The following is a 22,798-nucleotide window of genomic DNA, read 5'->3' on the forward strand; positions in this document are numbered from 1 at the left end:
AGGTGTGGAGTGGGAAATCAGGGGTCTCACAGCCTTCAGAGCTGAGAGCCCTGAACAGTGATTTACCCACATATTTATTGACAGCAAGCCAGTGATAAGCATTGTTTCTATAGATTATAGATTAAACGCATTTCTTACGAGAAATAAAGGGATGGGCCAAAACAAAGGGATGGGTCTGGCTAGTTATCTGCAGCAGGAACATGTCCTTAAGGCGCAGATCACTCATGCTATTGTTTGTGGTTCAGGAATGGCTTTAAGTGGTTTTCCACCCTGGGTGGGCCAGTTGTTCCTTGCCCTCATCCGGTAAACCCACAACCTTCAGCATGGGTGTCATGGCCATCACACACATTACAGTGCTGCAGAGATTTTGTTTATGGTCAGTTTTGGGGCCAGTTTATGGCCAGATTTGGGGGCCTGTTCCCAACAATATTGACCATGGTTTTAGAGGAGGCTTGAATAAGACTAAAGGCCGGGTGTGGTGGCTTATGCCTATAATCCCTGCACTTTGGGAGGCTGAGGCAGGTGATTGCTTGACCTCTGGAGTTTGAGACCAGCCTGGGCAGCATGGTGAAACCCCATCTCTACAAAAAATACAAAAATTAGCTGGACATGGTGGCTTGCGCCTATAGTGCAAGCTACTGAGGCTGAGGTGGGAGGATCACCAGAGCCCAGGAGGCAGAGATTGCAGTGAGCTGAGATCACACCACTGCACTCCAACCTGGATGAAGGAGTAAGACCTTGTCTCAAAAAAAAAGTAAAATTTCTGTATCTATTAATGCTAGTTTTTATAATTCATTTTATTAAAAATAAATATAATTTTATGTTATAATTTTATAATTTTGTTATGAGGATTAAATGAGAAAGAACTTAGAACAGTCTGTACCATGTAAATGCTATACATGTTTGAAAATTTGCCTGGTCTATTCTGAGACCACTACAAAAACAAAATTGAAAAAGAAAAAAAAAAGAAAATTTGCCTTGAATGTCATTTATTTTTTAGGATATTTGATGGCTTACTTGGTTTTAATTTTAAAGTAAAGGCCAAAAAAATTTTTTTTAAACTATGGAGATGTATTTAAGACTAGACCTGAATAAGAAAATGTAATTCAAGATACAACAGGAAGGCCAAATGAGGTCTGATTTTTAGTAATTAGAATGTTATTGCCAGGCGCAGTGACTTACACCTGTAATCCCAACACTTTGGGAGGCCGAGGCCCATGGATTGCTTGAGTCCAGGAGTTTGAGACCGGCCCTGGCTAACATGGCAAAACCCCCGTCTCTACTAAAAATACAAAAATTAGCCAGGAGTGGTGGTGCACACCTGTAGTCCCAGCTACTCGGAAGGCTGAGGCAGAAGATCGCTTGAAACTGGGAGGCGGAGGTTGCAGTGAGCCGAGATGGTGCTGCTGCACTCCGGCCTAGGTGACAGAGTGAGACCTAGTCTCAAAAAAAACAAACAAACAAACAAAAAGAATGTCACATTACAATCTGAATACTACATTAATACAAAATATTTTATAAACCAAACAACTAGAATACAAACTTTTAGTAGGAATTGTCCGCACAGGACCAAGAAAAGTATATTAGGAGAAAGCGTTATTGTTTGGTACAGTAGTCTTTAAACATTTTTCACTTTACAATCCTTTAAGTAAAATACTTTTTGCTCATACCTGTAACATTTGTAAATTTATAATTACACATTGTTTACTAAAGCTATTTCCATTATAAAATATACAAAAACAAATAATGAGACAAGTAAACATGACTACAAATTTCAGTATTTTCTTTCTATACCCCTAGAGATCATCTTTTACTCTCTTTTAAGACATCTGGTTTAGAAAGAGTAACCTAGAAGAGGAGACCCACAGCATTTTTTGAAGGAGAGTTTATTATTTCTTTGGAGTTATATGTAGATGAGATATTGACAGAAAGGTATATTGTTAGACAGATTGAATGTAGGATGTTTGGGGAGTAAACCAGAAAGCTATCCCTGGCCATCTGTCTAAAAATATTGGTGAGGTATCACAAATCAAACTCCTAAGGATTAAAGTGTCCCATTAGAATTTTCAAGTCATTTCTTCATAACTGATAATGCTGTGCACTCTGGAATAGGGGAAAAATATAGTTCTTACACAGGTATGGAAAATTGCTTTTAAATTTGAGAGGTATTTCAATGACAGTCGTGTACCATATAACGTTTAGGTCAACGATAAACCACATATACAATGGTGGTCCCATAAGTTTATATTGGAGCTGCCCTGTACAGTTGTACTGTTTTTTATCTTTAATACTGTTTTTTTGTTTTGTTTTTTTTTTTTTTGAGACAGAGTTTTGCTCTTGTTGCCCAGGCTGCATTGCAATGGTGCGATCTCGGCTCACCGCAACCACCGCCTCCCTGGTTCAAGCGATTCTTCTGCCTCAGCCTCCCTAGTAGCTGGGATTACAGGCTTGCGCCACCACATCCAACTAATTTTGTATCTTTAATAGAGACAGGGTTTTTCCATGTCGGTCAGGCTGGTCTTGAACTCCCGACCTCAGGTGATCCACCCGCCTTGGCCTCCCAAAGTGCTGGGATTACAGGCATGAGCTACTGCACCTGGCCATATACTGTGTTTTTACTGTCCCCTTTCTATGTTTAGATGTATAAGTACTTACTATTGTTTTACAATTGCCTACAGTATTCACTACAGTAGCATGCTGTATGGGTTTGTATTCTAGGAGCAATAGTCTGTACCACAGAGCCTAGGTATATAGTAGGCTGTCCCATCTAGGTTTGTGTAAGTACACTCTGTGATGTTCACACAGCAAAATCTCCTGACACGTTTCTCAGAACGTATCCTCATTGATAAGTGATGCGTAACTGTATTCCTGAATGGAATGGTAAGGAGGCCAAGTTAATCTTTCAGAAGTGAAGAAGTGGAGATGAGATGAAATCCCTGGACTTAATGTGGACAAGAGCTGTGGGTAGATAGCTGAGTAGTGAGGAGGTGACTTGGCTCAAAGGCCCCCAAACAGACCAGGGTGGAGGTGGCCGAAAACTGTGACAGGGCAGGTGCGGAGCCTAAAGTGGGGTGCTCGCCCTCATTATTGTGGAATATTTGCTGGTACATTAATCTTAGTTTCTTCAGAAATTAACATTTTCTAAGATTGTCAATCCTTTATGTGTTTCTGGACCTAAAATATCACTTGAAGAGAGATTATCAAGTTAAACTGGATCAATTGAAAAATTTGCCCCTGTGGATCAAATTCAAATTTTTTGAGTGGTTTTATTTTTGAGAAAATTTTTATTTCAAGAGAAAGTAGCAACTATTGTTACTGGAATTTCAGCTTATGCTGTGATCAATATCTGTTATACAATTGCTGTTGCAAACTATGCAGTTATTACTTTGAACTGAATCTGATACAGCTTGGTAGTCCAGGTCATTACTTGCAAATTGATGAGTCCTGTAGCGTAAAATCAAGTATCATAGCTGTGCCCTATTGAGGGAAATATGGGCTTTTGGTGTAAGCCATCAACAGGCTGTTGATTATTTGGAAATTGTTGGTGACAGTTCTGCCCAAACTTTGCTGCCTATTTTGCAGGCGTAGGTTTGCTGCTATTCATGGGCTGCATAAAATAACATTCAGCCTTTCCTTGGTTTCCAACATGCTCAGGTTAACCATAATGATTCAACGTTCACTTCCTGTTGCCTTTTGGTGTGCATACCCAAAACGTCGAATCTTATTGGAAAAACAAATGTAAAGCAAAGTGCGAGACCATGAGAGGAGTTTTTCTTGTTATGCTAGACTCATAGTTGTCTGAATGTATGTGGTGTGATTGATTTGGAAATAATGCTTTCAATTCTCTTTTACTGCATATATCAAATAATTTCCTGTTAACTAATATGATGTTTTGGCTTTTGGTTTTAGTATGTCTTAGTACAAATATTCAGGGATAAATTCTTTAATTGAATACATCTTAGAGACAAAGTATTTGGTTGATCTATTAAACTACCCTCTGCTCAACTGGGGAGAGTCCTGTAGTAGGACTCCCAGGGCAGAATTCATTGGCCTTGCAACATCAGTAACCACCTAGACCAATAAATGGTAATGAATATGAATTTAAATTTATTTGGGATGATGGTTGGGGTAAGCTGATCATTCTTAGTTTCCTATTGATCTTGGGGACTGGGCTTAACTACTGAAAAAAGGCAGCAATTTCAGACATTTAGAATTAAAACTATCCTTTCTTGAATAACTAAGAGCAGGTTGGAAAATAAATGACAGATTGCCCAAAGCTTCATTTTCACTTGAGAGTGTTTAAAACTATGTACTTTGATTAGATGTGAGCCCATAAAAAAATAAAAATAATTGAAAACAGGTGAAGGTGCCTCAAAAAAGCTAAAAACACAGCTACTATATGGTCTGCCAACCCCACTACTGAGTATGTATCCCAAGGAGAGGAAATCAGTATGTTGAAGACATATCTGCATTCCCATGTTTATTGCAGCCCTGTTCACAGTAGTCAAGATATGGAATCAACTTAAGCGTCCATCAGCAGATGAATAGAATGTAATATACAATGGAATATTATTTAGCCATTAAAAAGACATTCTATCATCTGAGGTAACATGGATGAGGTTGGAGGACACTATGTCAAGTGAAATAAGCCAGGCACAGAAAGATAAATACCGCATGGTCTCACTCATATGTGAAAACTAAAAACGTTGATCTCATGGAAGTAGAGAGTAGAATAGTGGTTACTAGAGGCTGGGAAGTTTTGGAGGAGGGGTGGAGCTAGCTAGAGGTTGGTTAACAGATACAAAATCACAGCTAGATAAGGAGAATAAGTCCTAGTGTCCTATAGCAATCTCAGGTGACGATAATTAACCGGAATTCATTGTATATTTTCAGATAGCTAGAAGAGTGGATTTTGAATGTCCCCAACACAAAGAAATGATAAATGTTTGAGGTGATACATGTTAATTATCCTGATTTGATCACTATACATTGTATACATGTATCAACATATCCCACTGTACGCTCTCAAAAAGTTAGCAATAATTTACAAATTAAAAAAAAATCTGTGTACCTAGTACTGGAAAGAAGGTAGAAATTGGCAACATTTCAGCAATGATGGCATTCTATGAATTAACAAGTAAAATATTGAAGTGTTATTGGAGTATTTCCAGCAGAAAGATTTCACAACAAGAGAGAAAAGATCTGGAAATAGGTGGGCAGATATTAAAGAACCAGAGGAAATAGCAAATATGGACCACTGGTAGGTGCCTTTCATTCCTCAGTAACTTCCTTGAAAGATGAGCTATGTAGGGAGCTAGTCTGGCAGTATTCAGCCCTGGAGTTTTCTTAAATGATAGTTATGCTATCATTCAGAGAACATTAGTAGTAAGATTCTTATCCTTAGTTTTACATAAAAAAGACTTAGTCACTTTCATAACTAATTAGTTGCATTTGTGGCTTAGATGGGGGAAAACTGAGAAACTGATAGTTGGCAAATACTTAGAAGTGACAGGAATAAAATAAGAAACTGATAAAATAAGAATTTGGGGTTGCTAGGAGTCCTTGAGAAAAGTAGCCTCACTAAAAGAGTGAATCAGGGAAAAGTTGTGCTGATTCTAGATGCATTACTCATTAGGAGAATGCAAACATGCCCCTCTCACTCTTGAAGTGGAGGCCGTGGGCGCGTCGGGGGAGGGCCTGGCTGTGGCAGGCATGCCTGCAAACCCTGGGGGTCTGCCTCACATTGTTTGTACAGTAAAGAAAGATTTAATACTGACACGTGGCTCTAGTTTACAGATTCTAATCTGCCAAATCCTATTTCAAGGATGTGGACGGGAGACTACATTCAGAACTATGTACTTATAGAAATGAATGAAAGGCTTTTTTTTTTTTTTTTATGAAAGTCTTTAAAATTTTTTTCTCTGAATGACCTTAGGCAGATCACTCATTCACACTGGATCTTAATTTCTTATCTAAAAATGAAGGAAAGGTTTATTGGAATAATTTCCTAAAGACCGTTCTGCTTCTAAATCTGTCCATTTTGGTTTTTTTCTTTCTTTTGGTTTTTGTTTTGAGACAGGGTCTTGCTTTGTCGCCCAAGCTGGGGTTGAATGAGTCCGTTGTGAAGAGCTGAGGATGGAAGGTGATGTTATTTAATGCTACCCCCATGAGTGTTCTGGGGCTTTACATACAATAGTTGCTTTAATCCTGCATTATTCATTCACTCTATAAATCACACCTATGAGTTTAGGATATCACTATCCCCATTTTACAGATCAGAGTGAGTAACATGGACAAGTTCATTTAAGTAATACTAGTTAGTGCTTGAGGTGGAATACATTGAGCAATGGCTGTAATAATGATATCAGTGAGTCATTGTAAGGTTTAAATGAAATGAAAAAAGTCATTGTTTTGGGTATTAGAATTGTTCTGGTTTTTCTCTTTCTTCCTGTTTTCTCACAGATTACTTGGAAGTAAAAAAAAAAAAAAAAAACAACCTTTTTTAAAGATAGTAAGATCTCAAATCTACTCCTCAAAGAGGAAACACTCAGTGTTTGGATTCTTAGGATCTGATGGGGGCGAGCAATAAATGGTACATCAATTTTCCCTGTCTGAATTCTGAACCAGTTCTGAGAGACAAGGAGAAAGAAAACATATGGAATTCAAATTACACCTTAAATTTTATTTTATTTTATTTTATTTTATTTTTTGCCAAGATAAGGTCTCACTCTGTTGCCCAGGCTGGAGTACAATAGCAGGATCATAGCTCACTGCATTCTCAAGGTCCTGGCCTCAAGCCATCTTCCCTCCTTAGCCTCCTGAGTAACTGGGACCACAGGTGCACACCACCATGCCTGGTCAAATTGCACCTTTTTAAGATGATAGAACTAATATCAGAGACTTTGACTTAAATTTTTTAAAAAATGATTTTTATATGTGCCAACAGTGTACATCCCACTCCTGAATTCCACAGTAGAGACAGCCTGCCCTCCTGCTTCCTGGCAGTGTTGGGCCATCAAGGCTTCCCATGTGGGGCCAGAAGGCTGACCAGACTTAAACCTGTGCTTCCAGAGAGCAGCTCGGTCCCCAAGAAGAAGGAGGAGGGAAGGGTTGGGACCCATCCCCAGTCTCTATTCCTAAACTTCCTGGGTTAGGAAAGTTACTAGAGCTTCTAGGAAGGGGGCTAGTGACAGGCCAGAAGAGGAGCCCAGATGGTAAGCTAGAGGGGTGCTGTCCTCATAGAAGGAAACAGGAACCAGGCAGACCCATCCCACCCCTGGACCCCAATCATAAATGCTTTGTGTTTCCTAAAGCCAGCATCATTCAGAATAAATTATTTTCTTTTACTTGAGATACCAGCTTTTGTAAAAGTGAAATTAGATTAAAAACAAACAACAACAAAAAACCCTAACCTTGTTGCTGAGGCCAGTGCTGTTGCTGTTTCTATTTTAGTAGAAGTCAAAGTAAAATATTCTGGCATGTATTATTCACTCCTTGCTCTAAGAAAGTCACTGTACATGATTGTGCCGATAGCAATGTCTTTCAGAACCCGAATTCAAACACGTGCCTCTGGAACCTTAAAATACCTTGGCACTCTATTTTTTTTTCTGAGATGATGGATAGATGGAAGACTTCATGTACACAGAAACTGCCCCTCTCTATTGTGGCAGTTGAAGTCTCTGCCACACAAGAGTTTTAAAGTTGTGCTTTCCCTCACACAGTTTTTTCCTAATAGGAATGGAAGATACTGAGACTGAAAATTTCGGTGGGCAACTGACTTGTCAATTTCTGAAGTAACATTTTTATTTAACAAGGAGTAAAACAAATTTGCCCAACTAAATTATTCAGAGGAATTACAAAACTTGTCACTTAGAGTGGATGTTGGGATATTCAGGTCATTTAGGAGGCTGTGGTTAAAAATAAAATGACCTAAATATAAAGCTCTACTTTTTTAAAAAAGGGAAGTTTGAGCTTTTAATTTTTGTTTGACATTGGTCCTAATTCTGTTTCTGTGGGGGGATGTAGGAGGCTACTTTTTCAGTGTTCCAAATAAAGAAAAATTCTTCTCTTCTTCTTGGTAGTTTTGCATGGTATTTATGTAGCTCTGTTTTTTAGCCAGGATATATAAATTCTGTATCCTTTTTGATATATTAGGGGGATGTATGTGTGTGACGGAGAAGTTGGAGAAGGTCATAAGCAAATGACTCTCTTCCAAGAAAAATTGAAGACAATTCATTAATTGTTCTGGTCATTCTTTTTGTACTTTTAAGCAAGGAGCATTTGAAATATGAACTTGTCCCAATCTGCTTTTGGGCAATAATTGGAGCATAAAATGTTGAAAATCAATTATGTATTTAGGGAGGATGAAACAGGCTGACATATTGAAGGCATATTGTATTATGTTTGGTGCACTAACCAGGACAGTTACGTCATATTCCTGCAGTCAAATTGTGTCTCAAGAGGGTGAGACACAGAGGATCACACATCCTGATGTACTCAAACTTCACAGAACATGAGAGTATTTATAATAGGCCTGCCATCTGTCCTGGGAATGAGTCCTGTCTTAAAAATTGGCTGTGCTTTTGTTGTTGTTGTTGACTGATAAGCACAGAGTTTGATATTTTTGTTTTATACATGCTTATACCTGATTTATAGCAATGTGATAATTTCACAATGCATTATGTGTTCCCCATGCTGGCTAGGGGGTAGGATCTTTGCAGGAGAGGGTAAAGAGAGTTTTAGATTTCTCCCGTAACCCCAGTGCGCCTGACACAGTACTGACGGTCTGTATCCCCAGTTGTAGATTTGCAGGAGATTTGCAGAATGTTGTCTTGTGTCCTCCTGATAGGAGAGGCACCTGAGGACTGGGTTGTGTTGTCTGAGGTCACATAATTGGTAAGCAGCTGTATTAGTTGCTAGGGTGGCTATAACCAAGTACCAGAAAGTAGATGGCTTGAATAACAGAAATGTATTGTCTCAGAGTTATACAGAGGCTGGAAGTCCCAGATCAAGCTGTTGGCAGAGCTGGTTCTTTCCTAGGCTCCAGGAGGGATCTGTCCTGGGCCTCGCTCCTTGACTTGTAGAGGGCCATCTTCTCCCTGTATCTCTTCATGCCATCTTCCGTCTGTGCCTATGTCCAAATTTCTCCTTTTTAAAAAGACACCAGTTAAATTGGATTAGGGCCCACCCTAATGACTTCATTTTAACTTGATTACCTCTGTATAAAGAATCTATCTCTAAATAAGGTCACATTCTGAGGTATTGGGTGTTAAAACTTTGTGTTAGTCCATTTTCACACTGCTGATAAAGACATACCTGAGACTGGGCAATTTACAAAAGAAAGAGGTTTAATTGGGCTTACAGTTCCACATGGCTGGGGAAGCCTCACAATCATGGTGGAAGGCAAGGAGAAGCAAGTCACGTCTTATGTGAATGGCAGAGAATGAGGAAGACACAAAAGTGGAAACCCCTAATAAAATGATCAGATTCTGTGAGACTTACTCAGTACCACGAGAACAGTATGGGGGAAACCGCCCCCATGATTCAGTTATCTCCCACTGGGTCCCTCTCACAACATGTGGGAATTATGGGAGTACAATTCTAGATGAGATTTGGGTGGGGACACAGAGCCAAACCATATCGTTCCACCACCAGCCCCTCCAAAGCTCATGTCCTCACATTTAAAAACTAATCATTGCCTTCCCAATAGTCCCCCACAGTCTTAACTCATTTCAGCATTAACTCAGAAGTCCATAGTCCAAAGTCTTATCTGAGACAAGGCAAGTCCCTTCCATCTATGAGCCTATAAAATCAAAAGCAAGCTAGTTATTTCTTAGATACAATGGGGATACTGACATTGGGTAAATACAACCATTCCAAGTGGGAGAAATTGGCCAAAACAAAGGGGCTACAGGGCCCATGCAAGACTGAAATCCAAATCTTAAAGCTCCAAACTGATCTTCTTTGTCTCCATGTCTCACATCCAGGTCATACTGATGTAAGAGTTGGGTTTCCGTGGTCTTGGGCAGCTCCACCCCTATGGCTTTGCAGGGTACAGCCTCCTTCCCGGCTGCATTCACAAGCTGGCATGAGTGTCTGTGGCTTTTCCACGCACACAGTGCAAGCTGTTAGTGGATCTACAATTCTGGGGTCTGGAGGATGATGGCCCTCTTCTCACAGCTCTACTAGGTGGTGCCCCATTAGGGACTCTGTGTGGAGGCTCTGACCCCACATTTCCGTTCCACACTGCCGTAGCAGAGGTTCTCCATGAGGGCCCTACCCCTACAGCAAACTTCTTCCTGGGCATCCAGGCATTCCCATGCATCTTCTGAAATCTAGGCAGAGATTCTCACACCTCAGTTCTTGACTTCTGTACACTGGCAGGCTTAACACCATGTGGAAGCTGCCAAGGCTTGGGGCTTATACCCTCTGAAGCCACAGCCCAAGTTCTACATTGGCCCCTTTCATTCATGGCTGGAGTGGCTTGGACGCAAGGCAACAAGTCCCTAGGCTGCCCACAGCATGAAAACCCTCGGCCCAGCCTACAAAACCACTTTTTCCTCCTAGGCCTCTGGGCCTGTGATGGGAGGGGCTGCCATGAAGACCTCTGATATGCACTGGAGACATTTTCCCCATTGTCTTGGGGATTAACATTGGCTCTTCATTACTTACGCAAATTTCTACAGCTGGCTTGGATTTCTCCTCAGAAAATAGAATTTTCTTTTCTATTGCATTGTCAGGCTGCAAATTTTCTGAACTTAGATGCTCTGCTTCCCTTATAAAACTGGATGCCTTTAATAGCACCCAGGTAACCTTTTGAATGCTTTGCTGCTTAGAAATTTCTTCTGTCAGATACCCTAAATCATCTCTCTCAAGTTCAGAGTTCCACAAATCTCTAGGGCAGGGGCAAAATGCCGCCAGTCTCTTTGCTAAAACATAACAGGAGTCACTTTTGCTCCAGTTCCTGATGAGTTCTTCATCTCCATCTGAGTCCACGTCAGCCTGGATTTCATTGTCCATATCATTATCAGTGTATTTTGGTCAAAGCCATTCAACAAGTCTCTAAGGAGTTCCAAACTTTCCCACATTTTTCTGTCTTCTTCTGAGCCCTTCAAACTGTTCCAACCTCTGCATGTTACCCAGTTTCAAAGCCACTTCCACATTTTTGGGTACCTTTTCAGTAGCACCCCACTCCTGGTACCAATTTACTGTATTAGTCCATTTTCACACTGCTGATAAAGACATACCCGAGACTGAGCAGTTTACAAAAGAAAGAGGTTTAATTGGACTTTTCCATGTGACTGAGGAACTCTCACAATCATGGCAGAAGGCAAGGAGGAACAAGTCCCATCTTATGTGGATTGCAGCAGGCAAAGAGAGAATGAGGAAGATGCAAAAGCAGAAACCCCTAATAAAACAATCAGATCTCATGAGACTTATTCACTACCACAAGAACAGTATGGGGGAACCACCCCCATGATTCAATTATCTCCCACTGAGTCTCTCCCACAACACGTGGGAATTATGGGAGTACAATTCAAGGTGAGATTTGGGTGGGGACACAGAGCCAAACCATATTAGACTTTGACATGAATTTTGGGGATGCACAATTCAACCTTAACAGCAAAGATCTGGGGTCACAGTCTTTTTCTGTCTCCTAATTCAGTACCTTCCTCTGCCCTGTTTAATAAATATTTGTTTTTTAGTTTATATGCAGCTTAGTCAGTTTTTTTTTTTTTTTTTTGAGATGGAGTCTCGCTCTGTCGCCCAGGGTGGAGTGCAGTGGTGTGATCTCGGCTCACTGCAAGCTCTGCCTCCTGGGTTCATGCCATTCTCATGCCTCAGCCTCCCGAGTAGCTGGGACTACAGGCGCCTGACACCATGCCTGGCTAATTTTTTTGTATTTTTAGTAGAGACAGGGTTTCAATGTGTTAGCCAGAATGGTCTCGATCTTCTGACCTCGTGATCTGCCCGCCTTGGCCTCCCAAAGTGCTGGGATTACAGGTGTGAGCCACTGCACCCAGCCCAGCTTGGCCAAATTTTCTATTCAAAGAAATATCTACTCCTCTTCTTCTATTTCCTTCCATTGCTGGTTTATGGATTGAAATATTTTTCTTAGATGGTGACAGTTTTGCTTGAGGCTGTTTTTCAGTGATTTTTAAAAAATTTATCTCAGCCCTGTTTAATCCTAGGAGTATAAAAGTAATTGCTATTTGATGTACACATTGTTTTTAAAGAGGCATAAACTGCATACCTTGCCTATGATCTTTTCCCTTTTAGTCTTTTTGGAACACTTCTTTGGTGCCCTAACAGGGGAAAATGATCAGTGTTTGAGGGTTTATTATATGGGACATACAGCCACCTGGGGAGTTGGGACCTTAAATGTTAGGCAACGGTGGAAATCAAGCTGCCAGGTTGTTCTTGAGTTTGGGTTGGTACTCAGAATGTAATATTTATAAGATAAAAGATATTATATTCTCTCACTTTGAATTACCAATAGTATTTTAAGGAACCTTTTATGCCAAACAACATTTGTGCCAAAAAGGCATCAGTTTATTGAAGAAATTCCCAAGTGCAGTGGAGTTTCTCCTTGGAGCTAGGTGTCTTCTGCCTGACTCAAGATTGTAAACTCACAGGGGATGGCCCTGTAAATGTTAGGAAATAAGTATTTGCAGTGGTTCTGAGTTTGGAAGACTGTGAATGCAGACTGGATATACCTGTTTTGTGTGTGTGTCTCAGGTTAATTGCAGTTTTCAAAGTAACTTTAAAATTGCTTATATTTCACATATTTTTTTTTTAATGAAAGAGAGATGCCTTGCAGATGAGCAGTCTGGGTAACAACAACACCACCACCAACAACAAAAATATATATATATATGAAAGAAAGGGGAAGGAGAGCATTAGGAAAAATACCTAATGCATGCGGGACTTTAAACCTAGATGACGGGTTAATAGGTGCAGCAAACCACCATGGCACACGTATACCTATGTAACAAACCTGCACATTCTGCACATGTATCCCAGAACTTAAAGTAAAATAAATAAAAAAGAAAGAAAGAAAGATGCCTTAGAAAGTGGCAGCATGTAGAAATATAAAAATAGTACCCTGATTGGGATGTTCTCCTGTGTGTGTTGATTTATAGCCTGGTGGAACTCTTAGTGTATGTGTGCGTTTTGAATACTGTTATAGAATAGGTGTGAACCAAACCTCTTGTTAGTGTTGTGCAGCATCCTGCAGTTCAAAGGCAGCCAGTTACATAGAGCTTGGCAGGAAGCCTTCCATTTTTAATACTGGCTGAGAGAAAAGAGAGAACGAGGAGTCTGTTTGGAGCATTTTATTATGAAGGAAGCACAGCCCAACTGCTGTAGACAGGTATTAAAAGCCTATCCCACTGGCCTCATACTGTATTTGCTACAGATGCATTCCCACAAGGCCTCCAGATCAAAAAGGAAGCCCACTGTTCTGCTGCATAGCTGTTAAAATAGTTAATACCGTGCTTCCCAACCATTATGGGATGTGCCATATGTGGCCTTTGAGAACATGAACTTATAGTGCATTGGGGGTCTTTGGGATTATTAATAGTATAATTCTAGCAAACAGTAGCAGACAAAATTATGCAGGCTACAGTAATTCTTTTTTTAAAAAACTGTAGTAAAATATATGTAACATAGAATTTACATTTTAGTCCAAAATGTAAGTGTACGGTTCAGTGGCATTAAGTACATTCACATTGTTGTGTAGCCATTACCACTATCCATCTCCAGAACTTTTTTATCATCCCAAAGAGAAATTCTGTACCCATTAAACAATAACTTTCCATTTCTCCTTCCCTCAGCCCCTCTAACCTCTATTCTACTTTGTCTTTCTGAATTTGTGTATCCTAGGTATTGCATACAGTAGAATCGCATATTCGTCCCTTTGTGTCTGATGGCTCTAGTAATTCTTAAGTTGTATCTATATAGCTTCTACTATGTGCCACTTTCTTTTTGATCATAAAGTAATTTAGTAGATGACTTCAGAATATTAAAACCTGAGGACAAAAAATAAAAGAAAGAATAAAACTCAAGGACAGAAATTTGAAACTCTTATTATGCCTTCTGGGGCCTGAAGGTAGTAACATCTAATATTTATAGAGCATTTATTTCCTGTATCGGGCACAGCTCTGAGCACTTTGCAGATAATAACACATTGACACTCATCCTAGCTCTGTGAGGTAGATACTATTAATAATACCCTAGTTTTGCAGATGGGAAACTGAGGCCCAGAGAGATGAATTCCTTGTGTAAGATACAGACATGGCTGGTGTGCAGCAGAGCCGGGATTGCAGCTCAGCAGTCTGCTCCAGAGCCCAAGCTCCTTCGAGCGCCTTAGGTGCACAGGTGCAGTGGGCTGGGGGAGGGAAACTGCAGCCCAGCAGCCATGCAGTGAGCTGAAGGAAGCAGCCAGCGATCTTCAGCCCGTGTTAGGAGTGATGGGTATAGAGATTCTGCACAGGTAGTTGCTGAGTGGGAATACAGGCACAATACTGCTGGCACTTGCAAATTTTCAAGAGAAACTAGAAATCCTTATTTATGTGTAACCTCCTGCTTTCTAAGTGTTGGCAACCTAATTCAGTTAAAGACAAAAACAAAGCATGTGGGCCACACAATATCTGTGGCCCACACAATATCTGTGGCCCACTACCTTCAGACCTTTGCTCTGGAGGTTTCAGGACAATCTTTTTCTTATCCAGACCCCTCAGCAGTTGGTACTTCTGGGCAGTCATCCACTTGTTTGGACCTGGAGGCAGGGTCATGATGATCTTTGCTTCCCCAACTGCAGCTTTCTTTCTTTCTGTTTTTTTTGTTTTTTTTTTTTTTTGGAGACAGAGTCTTGCTGTGTCACCCAGGCTGGAGTGCAGTGGCATGATCTCTGCTCACAAAGTAGCTGGGACTACAGGTGCGTGCCACCATGCCTGGCTGAGTTTTATATTTTTTGATAGAGATGGGGTTTCGACATGTTGGCCAGGCTGGTCCCAAACTCCTGGCTTCAGCCTCCCGAAGTGTTGGGATTTCAGGGGTGCAGCTGCAGCTTTCATATAGCAATGGTCAGTAAATGTGTGCTGAGCAAAATCTTGAAAGCACTCATGACTTCTTCCCGAGCGCTGCCAAGAGTTCACAGAAAATCTAATTTAACACAAAATAAAACTAGTCGATTTTGAGAGGATTGTATCTTTTCGTGTAGAACTTCATAATTTATTGTTTCATTACGGATTCCTTTGAATTAACAATTCTGACTAGAATAGGACTTTATTTTTTATTTTTATTTTTGAGATGGTGTCTCATTCTATTGGCTAGGCTGGAGTGCAGTGGCACGATCTCAGCTCACTGCAACCTCTGCCTCCCGGGTTCAAGTCTCCTGCCTCAGCCTCCTGAGTAGGTGGAATTACAGGCATGTGCCACCACACCCAGCCAATTTTTGTATTTTTCGTAGAGACAGGGTTTTGCCATGTTGGCCAGGCTGGTCTTGAACTCCTGGCCTCAAGTAATCCGCCTGCCTCGGCCTCCCGAAGTGCTGGGATTACAGGTGTGATTATAGGTGTGAGCCACTGCACCTGGCCTTAGAATAGGACTTTAAAGTGATCTTTTTTTCCTTCAGAAAAAGTCCCACCAAAGAAATTTAAATATATGCTGTGTGTAACACATACAAACCTAAACTTCTTTTTTTCAATAACAGCCACAACATTTATGACATACTTACTGCATGGTAGCCACTGTGTGAAGAGTTTTACATGCCTTATTTTTTTAGTGTGAAGTCAACTAAGAATTTGTGAATTTGAACTGAATTTAGATTCAGAAAGGCTTGAACATATCTAGTACAATGTACTGGCTTTGCCTATGAAGCTGCTCAGGGGCAATGAATTTAAGAGACTTTAAGAGAATTTAAGAGTCCAAGGTCATACATCTGTTGTGTGGTACAGCCAGAACCCTCTGAACACACACATCTGTTGAGTTATATAGACAACCTTCTTGGACACACCTGTGGTGCGGGGCAGTCAGTCTCTTTTTTTTTTTCCTGGGCTCAGATCCAGTTGTGTCTTTTTAGATACCGTGGTGCTTCTACTTTTATCTTTCCATCATCTGTGGAAAGGTAGGGTTAAAGTGTAATATAATGTGTCACTCATATACATCTTCTGAGCTACCAGTCATTACCAGGGTATTCGAAGTGGTTTGCTAGTACTGGTGTGGATTTGGATTGTCTTTTTGTCTCTGTGAGATGCCTGGAGTTAGAAGTTACCTGTGGCCAAGAAAAGACCGTACTTCATTAGAACAGAACCCTAAACCAAATGATCTGATCATCTTATAGATAATACAGTAAATGAGAATGTAAGGAGAATTTTAAACTTTTTTTTTAATGGGTAGTTTACACATAATGATATAGTAATAATCACATTCATCTCCTTGACTTTTGTCCTCTTAATTTGGTAGGTAGACATCAGTGGTTTTAAGATCAGTTTCTAGTGGGGAGGGCAGGGTTTGTATCCTTCTCTCATTCAGCTGAAAATCATTTAGGCTTTTCTTTTAAAAAGATAACCAAAGTAATCTAAGCTTCTGGTAGAACTTGTTAAAAATACGGAAGTAGCTGGGCAAGGTGGCATGCGCCTGTAGTCCTAGCTACTCAGGAGGCTGAGGCAGGAGTAGCAGTAGAGCTTGAGCCCAGGGATTTGAGGTGGTAGTGAGTTAGGATCATGTCTGTGAATAGCCACTGCACTCCACCCTGGGCAATGTAACGAGACCCTATCTCTTTAAAAAATAAAGAACGAAAGAAAGAAAAAGTAATTTTGCATTCAGAAATTTGCTGTAGACATTTTAAAATAAAATAGTAACAATTTAAATTTAACAGAATACAATTGAAATTAAAATTAAATGAATTGCTGAACTTTGGTTAAATTTTTTTCTCAAACTTTCAGTCTTTTCTGCTTTACTATACTGTCCACATGCAAGAGAAGTATAAATAATATAGACTGGCATATAATTAAGGACTAGAGTCTGCTATACAGGTCGTAAGCCCAAGTTTGAGGAGGAATGGAGAAATCTCAGGGACATGTAAAGTCTCATTTAAAAAATTAAAAACCTTAAAGCCTGTCTTAAATTAAGACAGCTGAAAAATTTTCAAGATAAATTAATGGAGAGATCAATGTCTTTTTCAGTGTTTCAGAACTGTGGAAAAAAAGAGCTCTGCTACTTAGAAGTTGCTTTGAAATCCTGGTATATATAACTTTACTTGTTCCCAACAACCTTTGGTGGTATTCATGTTTTTATCATTGCACGCTGTTGAAGGCTGATGGAGTAATGTCACTCTGGAGGTGACACTACTTATCAGAGGAGTGGCCAGAATGCCAGTCTTTCTCAACTGGCACTTTTGTTATCCCATTCACAGTTGCAACTTGGGAGTTAAGCAGGGAAGCCCTCTGAGCAGTTCAGAATATGTAATACATGTATAGGGTACACACCAGTGTGTATGCACCTTTTTCCTAAGTGTGTGCCCAGGACCTCTTGTTTTTGATCTGGAGACCACTTGAATTCAGGATGTTTGTTCCAGGGTTCTATTCATAAGAAATGACAAGCTGGAAATTAGAAGTGGAGGTGGGGCAAGGCAGGTGGTTCACACCTGTAAACCCAGCACTTTGGGAAACCAGGGTGGGCGGATTGCTTCAGGTCAGGAGTTTGAGACCAGCCTGGCTAACGTGGTGAAACCCCATCTCTACTAAAAATACAAAAATTAGCTGGGCATGGTGGCTCATGCCTGTAGTTCTCGGGAGGCTGAGGCAGGAGAATTGCTTGAACCCAGGAGGTGAAGGTTGCAGTGAGCTGAGATCGCACCACGGCACGCCAGCCTGGGCAATAGAGCAAGACCCTATTTTTGAAAAATGACATAAAAAATAGAAGTGGAGGTGGCCTGGAGAAGCTGTCATTCCTGACTGGGTAAGGTCATCAGCTTGGGAAGCACACAGGCTGTGTAGCTCGACAGACCTTCCTAAGATCTCTTGGCAGGACAACAACTGGGTTTTTGATGACTTTGGGCTAGGTCTTGTTCATGACCCAAATATTCATCAGGTGCATACTATACCAGTTGCTGGGTGTGTGATGATAAACAAATTAGAGTCCCTTCCTTGTTCACAGCCTAAGAGAGCACATGGTTTCATATATAAATATAAGATAGTATACTAAGGATTATATAATGGGATGAGTGGCATATAGTGGGAGCATAGGGAAAATTGAGACTTCTGCTTCCAAGTGAAAGGAAGTCACAAATATCAACACTTTGTCAGTCTTATTTCAGTAACCCTACATTGCTTTTTTTGTGTGTGGTCTTGGGGAGTGACTAGGAGTTGTCCAGGTGGAATAAAAGGACATTCTAGGTAGAATTCTCTCACATTCTAGAAAGAGAGAGATCTGTGTATGTGAAGTAGACAGAATCTGACAAATTTAGAGAAAAGTTTATACCAAGTGGGTAACCCATGGCCTTTTTTCTTTCTTTCTTTCTTTTTTTTTTGAGGCAGAGTCTCGCTCTGTCACCCAGGCTGGAGTGCAGTGGTACAATCTTGGCTCACTGCAACCTCCACCCTCCCGGCTCAAGTGATCTTCCCATCAGCCTCCTGAGTAGCTGGGACCACAGGCACATACAACCACGCCTGGGTACTTTTTTGTATTTTTGGAAGAGACAGGATCTCGCCATGCTGCCCAGGCTGTTCTCAAACTCCTGAGCTCAAGCAATCCTCCCACCTCGGCTTCCCAAAGTGCTGGAATTACAGGCGTGTGCCATGGCCCCTCGCCACCCATGGCTTTTAAAAGTCATTATAGAAATTGTCAAAAATAAGCCCGAGTGTGGTGGCTCATGCCTGTAATCCCAGCACTTTGTGAGGCCAAGGTGGGTGGATCACCTGAGGTCAGGAGTTTGAGACCAGCCTGACCAACATGGTGAAACTCCGTCTCTACTAAAAATACAAAAAATTAACTGGGTATTATGGCACATGCCTGTAGTCCCAGCTACTCGAGAGGCTGAGGCAGGAGAATCACTTGAACCCAGGAGGCAGAAGTTGCAGTGAGCCAAGATCGTGCCACTGCACTCCAGCCTGGGTGACAGAGTGAGACTCCATCTCAAAAAAAAAAAAAATTGTCAAAAATATACAAGTAATGAGGCATATAACAAACCATCATGCATATCTACCAACCAGCTTCACAAATATTAACACTTTGTCGATCGTGTTTCGGTAACCCTACATTGCTTTTTTGTGGTTGGAGCACTTTATTTTTTATTGTATATATTTAAGGTCTACAACATGATGTTTTTGTACATAGTCATGTGCCACAACATGGCATGTATATACAATGGCAGTCCCATAAGATTATAATAGGAACTGGAAAATCCCTATTGCCTAGTGACATGGTAGCCATTATAATGTTATAGAGCAGTTACCTTATTTTTAAACTAAATTTAGTGTAGCCTAAGTGTACAGTGTTCATAAAGTCTACAGTATTGTACAGTAATGTCCCAGGCCTTTACATTCACTCACTGACCCACCCAGAGCAACTTGCAGTCCTGCAAACTCCATTTGTAGTAGGTACTCTATGCCGCACTGTTTAAAAAATCCTGTAGGCATGGGCGCAGTGGCTCATGCCTATAATCCCAGCACTTTGGGAGGCTGAGGCAGGCGGATCACTTGAGATCAGGAGTTCAACACCAGCCTGGCCAACATGGTGAAACTCCGTCTGTACTAAAAATATAAAAATTAGCTGGGCATGGTGGCACGTGCCTGTAACCCCAGCTACTCAGGAGGCTGAGGCAGGAGAATCGCTTGAATCTGGGAGGCAGAGGCTGTAGTGAGCCAAGACTGTGCCACTGCACTCCAGCCTGGGTGACAGAACAAGACTTCATCTCAAAAAAAAAAAAAATTTTAGATCATATTTAGATTATATTTTTACTGTGCCTTTTCTATGTTTAGATATGTTTAGATAACACAAATACTTCCCATTGTGCTACATTTGCCTACAATATTCAGGACAGTAACATGCTGTTCTGGTTTGTAGCCTAGGAGCAATAGGCTCTAGCATATAGCCCAGGCTTGTAGATTTGTGTAAGTACACTCTGTTACATTCGCATGCTGATGCTGAATCCCCCACCTTCCATCCTCTATCCCCATTATTAAGCCACCTATGACTGTACTTATTGATACACATATACAGACTAAAGTGATAACTATGGTCAAGAAAATTAACATTCCCATTATCTCATATAGTTACCTTCCTTTCTTGCTTTCTTTTTCTCTCTCTTTCTTTTTTTTCTCCTTCCTTCCTTCTTTCTTTTTCCTTTTCTTTTCTTTTCTTTCTTTTCTTGTGGTAAGAGTACCTAAAACCTACTCTCTTAACAAAGTCCCACTAAGCAATACAATGTTATTAACTATAGCCTTCATATTGTACATTAGATCTCTAGACTTATACTCATTCTGCGTAACTGCAACCTTGTAACCTTTGACCTATATTTTATCCCCAGCAATTTAGAGCAAATCCCAGACATTATGTAATTCCCTTTGTAAATAGTATGTATCTGTAACTCAATAAAGATCCCCCCATGACATTAACACAAAACAAAATGAGGATAATTCCCTAATACTCATCAATACCTAGTCCATACATAGATTTTTCCTGTTAACACAGGTTTCAGTATCTAAGGGATACATTTTTTTTAGCACAGTAAGTTTTTCAGGGATGTTGGATACATGGGGCTTTACTATAATACCATATTTTTATTTATTTCTTTGAAATGGTATACAATTTATTTGGTCTTATTTCTGATCATTTAACTAATCAGGTTGGCCCCAATGGATGGCTGTGCCTTAAAACTTTCTTGATTGCTTGTTTGTCATATAGCAAGGCCTTTTCAGGGATTCAGTGAACATTCAAATTCTGAGAGCTAGATTATAAATGGCTTAGGGAACTCCGACCAATTCCTTTGATTTTGCTTCAGTGTTTTTTGCTGTTTTAATTTTTATTTTTTGTAGAGACAGGGTCTCACTCTATCACCCAGGCTGGAGCGCAGTGGCATGATCATAGCTCACTGAAGCCTCCAGTCCTGGGCTTAAGCGATCCTCTTGCCTCAGCTTCCCAATGGCTAGTACTATAGGGGTACCCACGATTCCCGGCTAATTTTTAAATTTTTTGTAGAGATACGGTGTTGCTGTTGTTGCCCAGCATAGTCTTGAACACCTGGCCTCAAGCAGTCCTCCTGTCTTGGCTTCCCAAAGTGCTGGGATTACAGGTGTGAGCCACTGTGTCTGGCCTTGCTTCAGTTTTTAGCTTCTAGTGTTTAGTTCGTGTCCTCCTCAGCCTTTAAAAGCTGTTGCCTAGCATGCCTTCTTGGCGTGGACCAGCTCAGTGTCCTTACTCGGATGCTTGTAGCAATCCCTGCAGCCTCAGCTGATCCTTCAGGGTTGGGCCTATGTTGCCCTTTTTTTTTTGAGGCTTTCCTCGATGACCTCAGCTTCTTTGGCTTCCTGTTCCTCTCCATTTCTCCTACCCTGCACTCTAGCCTTTAATTATGTGCTGTTTTCCGTTGCTATAACTGACTACCCGAGACTCAGCAATTTATAAAGAAAATTTATTTCTTACAGTTCTGGAGACTATGAAGTCCGGTGTCTTGAGGCTGCATCTGGGAGGGCCTTCTTGCTGGTAGGAACTCTCTGTAGAGTCGTAAGGTGGCTCAGAGTATCCTGAGCCTGGTACATGCTGCTAGTCCTTGCTGCTTGTACCTTCTGGAGTGCTGGGTTGAGCTGCATTTGGGGTCACTTGAGCCACAGCTGGGGTGGCTGAGGAGTGCTGCACTGGGATGTAAAAAGCAGAGACCCCAGGGGGCCCTGGGCAGCAACCCCATGAAGGGTGCCTGGGTCCTTCTCCTGAAACCATTCCGCCCTTCTAGAGCTCTGGGCCAGGGATGGGAGGGACAGCCTCAAAGATCTCTGAAATGGCAGGGGGCTTTTTCCTGTTCTCTTGATAATTTCATCTATCAATAGTAATCTCCTTAACAAATGATCACCTAGCCACAGCCTTGGTTTCCTCTCCTGAACACACTTTTTCACTCTTTTTTTTTTTTTTTTTTTTTTAAACATGGAATGCTTCATGAATTTGCATGTTATCCTTGTGCAGGGACCATGCTAATTTTCTCTGTATCAGTCCAGTTTTAGTATACGTGCTGCTGAGGGAAGCGTCTTTTTCACTCTTTATGTGGCCAGGCTGCAGAGTTTTGAAGTCTTCCCATTCTGTTTTCAATTATACATTTTGTCTTTAAGTCATTTCTTTGCTCTCACATATCACTGAATGTGGTCAAAAGTAACCATGCAATATCCTGAATGCTTTGCTGCTTAAATATTTCTTCTGCCAGATATTTTAGTTTATTGCCCTCAAGCCCTGCATTTCACAAAGACCTAGGACATGGACACAATTTAGCCAAGCTTGTTGCTACTTTGTGACAAGGATGGCCTTTACTCTAGTTTCCAATACTTTGTTCCCCATTTCCATCTGAGACCTTGTCAGAATGGCCTTTACTGTTCAAATTTCTACGAACATTTTGGCCACCACCACTCAAGCAAATCTTGAGGGAGATTCAGACTTTCCCCTAGCTCTTGTCTTCTGAACCCTCATCAGAATCTCCCCTAATGCTCCACTTACAGCAATTATAGGCTTTTTCTAGCTTGCTCCCTCAAACTCTTCCAGCCTCTACTCATTGCCCAGTTTCAAAGCCACTTTTACATTTTCAGCTATC

At 40.9% G+C, this 22,798-nt stretch overlaps 1 protein-coding gene and 1 non-coding gene across 14 annotated transcripts in view; one reads left to right on the forward strand and one right to left on the reverse strand.

The window, feature by feature from the left end:
• Positions 1–22,798, forward strand: part of TANC1 (tetratricopeptide repeat, ankyrin repeat and coiled-coil containing 1) — a 262,830-nt gene that overhangs the window by 35,684 nt on the left and 204,348 nt on the right. The gene's annotated exons all lie outside the window — the stretch shown is intronic.
• LOC129032200 (U6 spliceosomal RNA) lies at positions 22,138–22,244 on the reverse strand. The gene has a single exon (XR_008501226.1). It is a non-coding gene; the product is annotated as a U6 spliceosomal RNA (small nuclear RNA).

The sequence above is a fragment of the Pongo pygmaeus genome, chromosome 11, assembly GCF_028885625.2.
Source record: "Pongo pygmaeus isolate AG05252 chromosome 11, NHGRI_mPonPyg2-v2.0_pri, whole genome shotgun sequence".
Lineage (NCBI taxonomy): Eukaryota > Metazoa > Chordata > Mammalia > Primates > Hominidae > Pongo > Pongo pygmaeus.